Source organism: Rousettus aegyptiacus, unplaced genomic scaffold (genome assembly GCF_014176215.1).
Source record: "Rousettus aegyptiacus isolate mRouAeg1 unplaced genomic scaffold, mRouAeg1.p scaffold_m13_p_10, whole genome shotgun sequence".
Taxonomy (NCBI): domain Eukaryota; kingdom Metazoa; phylum Chordata; class Mammalia; order Chiroptera; family Pteropodidae; genus Rousettus; species Rousettus aegyptiacus.
In genome coordinates, this window is record NW_023416285.1 from 69951578 (window position 1) to 69959938 (window position 8361).

Below are 8361 nucleotides of genomic sequence, written 5' to 3' on the forward strand. Positions count from 1 at the left end.
CTATTGATTCCTTCTAATATATTCTTTATTTCAGTTATTACATTTTCATTTCCAACTAGTTCATTTTTATGGTTTTTATGTCCTTTTTTATGCATACTATCTCTTTTTTCCCTCCTCTTTAATTTCCCCCTTTCACACTTCCACCCCTGAACTATGGATGTTGCCATTTCCCCTTAAGAACTGGATCTCTGAATGTGGGACATCTCCTCCCACATGCTCACAGTGTGCATGCAAGGCCTGGTGCACCCTACAGCCTGGCACCCCCTGCACACTCAGGGGGCCTGGTGCACCGAGGGGGCCTGGCATGCCTGGGGCCTGGTGCACCCGGGGTATGGTCTGTGGCTACACCTAGAGCTTTCCAAACTTTGGACTCCAGTATTAATTCCTCTTCACCACCTTTGAGTTTCTTAGAATTTCTGGCTTTCTTCTCAGATCTTGTTTCTGTCTAAAATCTTGTCTATTGTTTCTAGAAAGGTAGAGCCTATGCAAGAATTCTTCTATCAACTTGTGTCAGTAACATACTAGTGATTTCTTCAAGCAAGAAGCCAGACATATTATTCCCAGAAAAGTCATACATGAGCTTCTAGGGTTTCAATATGAACTATAGTTTTTCCTAACTTTCTCATAAAATTGCTCTGCAAATGCTACCTCTGTCATACATTTTGGTGCTGGGGTTTTTGGGAACCTGACCTGGAGGGCATTCTCATAATTCCCTCCATAACCCACTGTTTCTCTGTTGTATCAGTGGCTTTCAAACTTGAGAGTGGATCAAAATATCCTAGAGGGTTTATTAGGATAGTTTCTAAATTAGTAGGAGTGGGGTGGGGATCGAGAATTTACATTTCTAAAAAGCTCCCTATTGATATTTTGCTACTGGTCAGAGATTTCACTTTGAAAATTACTGGATTATGGAATCTAGAACTCATCTATTTACCAAACAATCAGTGGCAGTGATTGAGTTATGGACTGCAGGAAAATCAGCAGCACTTCTTTATAACTGCTGACTGAGAGGGTGTTTTCCTACCACAGAAACCCATTTTCCAAATTTCTTTGAGCATTTGGAGGTAATACTTATAACTACATTTTTAAATCTTCCTGTAATCTAACAATTTCAGCTGGTCAAGTAAAAATTTTCTTTCTTGATTTTTCAAGCAGCACAGAGGTGGCAGGTATATGCCACTGAGGAATATCCTCATGACTTTTTCAGCTCCCCCCACTTATTTGGACCACCTCCAACCCTAGCTGACTTTGTTTACAGCCTGAAGTCAAGCCTTGTTCCCTCCACCAAACAAAATAGCGCACTCACAAACTGACTTCTTACATTCATTTCATTTAAAAATATCTTTGTTTTCCACTAAACTCTAGCATTAACTTTTAGCAGCTTTAGGCTTATGTGTTTGTTAGTGACTTTAGGGATGTCTTAACACTGGCAAACTCAAGCAATTTGTAGTATATAATGTGCATTCTAGAAAACTACACAGAAAATTCTATCATGGGCCCAACTCAACTGATTCGGCCCCAAGACAGCAAGTCTAAGACTTAGGTAGCAGTCAATTTGAAGACCTTCCAGAAACTAGCACTCAGCAGCTATAGGACTATTTTATTGAGAGATGAGGATGAGGTTTAAAAACATGAAAAATAAATTGTAAGCCTTTCAAACAGTAGCACCAACTCGCATAGTGGAAATAGTAAAATGATATTTTAATAATTCTGTTTATTTTTATTTTGAATAAATTGTAAATAGTTTTGAAAATATTAGTAAATCAGTCATAATTAGTAAAAGAGCTACCATCATCTAGCTATTTTCTTTATCTTGCTTTTACTGTCCTTTTCCATTAGGGTAGTAATAAAAGTTACTAATAGTCCTTGAACATTTATTATTAGCAACAATTTTTGCTGAGCAATTTATTATACAACTCTTATGAAAATCCTATAAGAAAGACACTACCCATGTTTTGCAGGTGAGAAATTCGAGACTTAGATAGAGTAACTTGCCCGAGGTCACAAGCTACAAAAACAGCAGCAAATTAGGGATTTGTACTGGTTAGGCTCCCAACTCCAACCTTTAATCATTTTGCTGCGAGCACTACAACAGAGTTCCTGAACACTCTATCAATTTTCTGGCTCTATTTCTAGGCTTCCGTATGGTTTTTATACGGCAACAGCCAAAATATGTGTAGCAGATTTGGGTCCTCCCTGTAAAAGAAGCTGTAGTAGGAACCAAGCCAATTGATGGCACTGGCTGAATTGTGGAGTGCCAGAGAACTAAAAGCAGTTTGAAAATAAGAAAATTCTTACTCCCTGGGTGTTTTGTGGCCACAGGAGCCTGTTTTCTAGATTCTTTGAGCATGTTGAGGTTGGTACTATAGTTATGTTCTTAATCATCCCATAATATAATGGTTTCAGTAGGCCAACTAAACATTTTCTTTCTTCGTTGTTATTCCTCTTCCCATTTTTCCTCTGAAACAGGGAGGAGAGTGAATTGTAATAGAGAAGAATTTAAATTATTTTAATCCAAAAATATTTTGTTTCCTTGACTGAACTTTATCATTCAATGATTTTGCTTTAATGGTTTTTCTGTCTCATTGAAGCCAGAATTATGAGTTTATTTACATATCTAGCTATAAATATTTAGAAGTGTTTCACAAAAATCTTTATATGGATCAAGTTTCTAGTTTCTAGTTTCCAATAATAGGATTCAAAGCAGCAATAGTCGTTACTCAATTCCAATAAATATAAAGGGCTAATCAGAATGCAAAATTGAATATTCATATTTTTAAACAACACTAGAGTGATACCTATTTGTCAACTTGAAAATATCTTACCCCCCAAAATAAATAAAAAAATAATCTTAAGACTTGGAATCGTGTTTTGTATTTTATTTATAAATCTCAAAGGCAGAGAGAGACTTGTAGTATACTTAACACATTACTGAGGGTGACATGAATGTTGATTTATCAACAAATTATAAGTATAATATTATAACAATGTTGAAAACAACATGCAAATTTCATTTTACAAAATACTTTTACATATATTACCTGATCTGATCTCAATATAAAACTTGAGAATAGAGCTATTTACAGAGAATCTGATTCTAAGAGTGATAAAATAACATGCTTATGATTATAGAGGTAATACTTAAGTACTATAGTTCTCATAATTGTTTCTTTATATTATACTACTTCCTGTTTTATTCTCTTATAAAAGCTCAAGTAAGAAAGAATGATATCAGATAATGTAGCTTTATGAATTAAATATGATATAAACTTTATAAATATATAAATCCAATATTACACAAACTTTAAAATTTAGAGTGATCACTTTTAGTATAGATTATAATCCTATGCTCTCTGTTTTGCTATGACTTTATGTTCGTATTAACAAATATTTTAAGTAATGTCAATTTATTTTAGGTGGTGCAGATTTCAGAACTCTTAGTGGGTCACTATTGTAACCCCCTCTAAAGCCAGGTGATATACACGGGGATCTGAAAAGCCTTTGAGCACTAGTTAGCATACATTGGCAATAGTACTTTGAGTCAAATTCCAGATAATAAATTAGTTCTAGAACATTGGTTATTTTCTTAAAAAAAAAAAAGAGAGAGACATAAATTCACAAAGCATAAAATTTACCCTTTTATAATGTACAATTCAGCATTTTTTTTTTGTTGTTTTTTTTGGTGGTGGTGTTGTTTTTAGTATATTCATAAGTTGTGCAACCAGCACCACTATCTAATTCCAGAATGTTTTAATTGCCCCAATAAGACACCCTGTACCTGTTAGCACTCCCACACTCTGGTAGTACTAATCTACTCCCATGTCCACAGATTTACCTGGAAATTTCTGGAAATTACATGTAAATAGAATAATCTGCTATGCTTGTTTTTTTCACCAAGCATAAGGTTCTCGAGGTTTATTCATGTTGTCTTATGTATCAATACTTCATTTCTTTTTTATGGCTAAATAAATTTCCATTGTTTATATATAGCATGTTTTGTTTATTCATATACCAGTTGATGAACATTCATGTTATTTTCAAATTTTGGCTACTATGAATAATGCTGCTATGAATATGTTTATTGAGAAGAGTGTATTCTGAAGTTGATGAGTGATATGTTCTATATTTATCTGTTAGCTCTACTTTGATTTATAGTGTTATTCAAATATTCTATTTCTTTGATGATCTCTCTAGTTTTTCTACCATTTATTGAAAGTGGGATATTGAAGTCTTCAACTATTATTTTGAATCATCTATTCTTCCTTTCAATTCTGTCAATTTTTGCTTCATGCATTTTGGAAATTTGTTGTTAAATGTATATATGTTTATAACTGGTATAAATTAGTCATAGATTTGCCATTTTATCACTATAAAATGTCCTTCTATGTCTCTATTAATAATTCATCTTAAAGTCTATTTTGTCTGATATTGGGATAGACACTCTAGCTCTCTTTTAATTATCATTGCATTGAATACATTTTTCTATTATTATATTTTTAATATTTTGTGTCTTTGGATCTAGTGTTTCTGTTGTATACAATATATAGTTGAATCATGTATTCTTTTTCCATTCTGCCAATCTCTGCCTTTAAATTGAATAGTTTAATCTATTTACATTTAATGTAATTACTGATTAGGTAATATTTATGCCTTTTATTTTACTATTTGTTTTCTATATGTCCTATGTATTTTTTGTTTCTCAATTCTGCCATTACTGTCCTTTTGTTGGTGTTAAATAGATACCTCCTCTGCATCATTTTAATTGCCTTGTCACTTCTCTTACTACATGTTTAAATTATGTTCTTATTGGTTGTCCTGGGAATTGCCATTAACCACTTTATTTATAACAATCTAATCCTGGTTAATAACAACATGAATACTATTTAAAAATTATGCTCCTATATAACTGTTTTATTGCCTTCTTTATGCTTCTACTTTTATATCTTTATACATTATGGGCTCATAAACTTAAATTTATAATAATTACATTATGGAATTGTATTTTAAATAACATGAAACAAAAGTTTTAAAATGCATTAATACTGTTTTTTTTTTTTTTTTGTATTTGTCTATGTAATGCCTATATAGTTACCTATGGATATTTTCTATTTCTTCATTTGGATGTGAGTTATTGTTTAGTGTCCTTTCATTTCAGTTTGAAGGACTCCTTTTATTATTTTCTGTAAAGTGGACCAAATAAAAATGAATTATCTCATTTCTTAAAATCTGGAAATATCTTAATTTCTCTTTCCTTTTTGATTGATTGCTTTGTTTGATAGTTTTTCTTTAAAGCACTTTAAACATATCATGCTACTGTCTGCTGGTTTCCATACTTTATTATTTTTATGGCTTCTGATGTGCTAGAGAATGGTGGTAGAGGGGCGGGACTAAAGTAAGTGAAAATGTCACAAATCTCACTGTTCTTAATGAGGTTTGATTGTTTTTAGCCACTAAATGCTCCCCATTTACTGGACTGTTGCAAGCTTTTTTGTTAATTTCCAGAGCTCTAAAAACTTCATTCTGATAATTTTTACAGTTATTTTTTTGCCTTTATGGAGAGGGAAATTTGTAAACATCCTCACTTCACCTTTTTCACTGACGTTATTCTTTAAAAAATATTTGGTTCTTAAGCTTTTAGTTGTTGGTGATTTTGTTATTCTAGGATCTTTCTACAGATCTCATAAAAGCTAAGGATATAATTGTCAGAAAAATCCAGATATGCACTCACTCACACTACTGGATTCACTAATACACTAAGTCCTACCACAGATCCCTCACCAGAAAATTCTGAGTTTAATACCCCTGCTTTAAAGCCTCTCCTCCCTGATCCAACATCAAACCCTACTACATACAAATAACTTCAGGACAAATCAATCCAGAAACAACCTAATAGCAAATTTAGTAGCTAAATTCAGTTTTAATGCCTGCCCATTTCCTTATCTGAAAAATCATACCTCATGAGATTGTTGTGATGATTGCATGAGAAAATGAATATAATATTGGCTACAATAGTGTCATACAATAAGCACTTTTAAAATTCTAACCATTAATAGCATCATTTCCTTGCCTTTCTTTTCCTCTTGTTACTCTTCATTACTTCCCTGGAGAAGTTCCTTTAGAGAGCATCATATTTGTGCTCATTCTTTTAAGGTCTTTTAGAAAGGTATGATTTACTAATGTGCTAATATTATTTTGTTGGAGGAAACATTTGAACATTAATCACCATTATAAAGCAGGAAGGATTATTTAACCACAGGATATGGCTTCGATTGCAAAGGTGCCAAGACTAAATATAAATACGGAAAAGTGTAAAAGGAATTATGGACATTTTGAGAAAATGCTGTACAATTGAAAGAAAGATTGTACAAGTTTGATTTCTATAATGTTTTTCTTTGAATTACCTAATTTTCTCAGATATTTATTAGATAAAATCCAGTCCCAATCTTCTTATGTTCATTTCCATTTTAAAAATCTTGTGAGGGTTTAACAATGATATGAAATCTTTTTTTTTCCCCATACAAAGAAGCAAAGTATTAGATAAGCAGAAAGAAATATAAATTAAAAGTTAAAAACCTCAAATTAAGCTTATGCTCTTAAAAACTATGACTTCTCAAGTTCAGTCATCATAATTGCCAGGGCTTAGTTATGAACCACATGGGTCTTCATAGATGACCTAACATGGGATAAATCAAAACAAAATGAGTCCAAAGTCAAATATAAGAAATGTTTGTGAAACACTTACTCATTTAGCGTGATATACTGATACTGCACAGAGACCAAGATGTGGAACCCTTTAGTATTTTATCATTTATTACATAGTAATTAGTGGAAAGATGTTTCACACGTGTTATGCATCTACTTTAGGAATTCTGGGTTTATTTCAGATAGTTTGTAAGACTAAAGGAGACAATGAGTGAAGAGAATAAAATACCATGCATTTCTTCCTCACTTAGGACTTCTATGCAGTCTGAGAGTTCCCAGATTAGTGTAGGTCTCTAATCATAATAAATAGGTACAGAGCAGCTAAGATGTTGGATCAAATCATGTAGAACAAAGATCAGTTTATTTTTCAAGGTCAACTTTAAAAAAGGACAATCGTGAACAACATACCACAGTGACCATATAACTTTATGCCATAACTTGCTAAAATGTTAGAGAATGCCATGGACACTTTATATGTAAATACATTTATCTCCCTTGACTATTAAGAACCTTTGCTATTATATTCAAATTTCTTGATTTTTGTTTTCATACGCTATGCTTGCTGATCTTATTTATTCATTAGTGATGGACATTGGGTTGGAAATACAAAAATGCTATAATTTACATTTCTTTTTGTCTGAATTATTCCAAACTTTCAATTTTAAGTCTTCATTATAGAGGAAACTATGTTAAGAATCAAAGGCAGCTTCATATAGATTTTAGGGCCTTATAAAGTATTCCTGATTACTTATGTAATATATAATTCAGATAATTTTACTTTCTTTCCCTCTTTTTTTAAGTTAAACCAACATCGAAGTGTGCTAGTTCATTTATAGATTTTGAAAGCTTGTCTAGGTGTTTTTATAATTAGACTCTTCTAGATAGCAGGAAATTTTGCTTTGCCTTCTCATTTAACAGCTGTGATTCCAGCTGGGTCTGTTTGTTATAAATGAAAATGGATCCTTAAATTCACCTTCTCTGCATGACCAAGTTTGGCATCAGATGCAGCTTCTGGATGATGCCAAAGATAAGCACCAAAGGCTGTCAGATCAAAACTCTGGATCATAGTGTGTTAGATGGCATTATCAGCCATAATCATATATTTCTATTAAAGCCAAGTGATGTGACCAATGGATCACTGAAAGGTGAATTGCTTCCAGTCTTTGAATGTTTTTGTAATGTGATTAAGATGAATCCTCATGATATGTCTATAGAACATAATGAACTGTGAAATATGAAAGAATAGAGGTTGTGGTACTACAGAACACTTGTTGACCTGGATGATGAGATTACTTTGTTTCAGACCATTGGCTTATGGAAGAAGTGAATAATTTCTTCAAATACTGCCCATCAAAAATCACAGAATAGAATGATGTTTTCCTATTTCTTTTAGAATTGTTTTGCCTTACAGTTCACCCTTTCTACCTTCTTTATTGAAATCAATGAGATCTGCAGACTTCCAACTGGACAAGTCCCTGCAGCATCTACACCAATTTAATAAACATTCACAAGGTTCTATCAGTTACAAAAAGGCTTTAAAAAAGGTAGAAGTTGCTTTGTTGTTTTGAAGGAAAACTTTTAGTTATTATCTACAAAAGAGGATTGTAGAGGTGAAGTTACAAAATAGATACCAAACTATAAATATACACTTTGACTTCC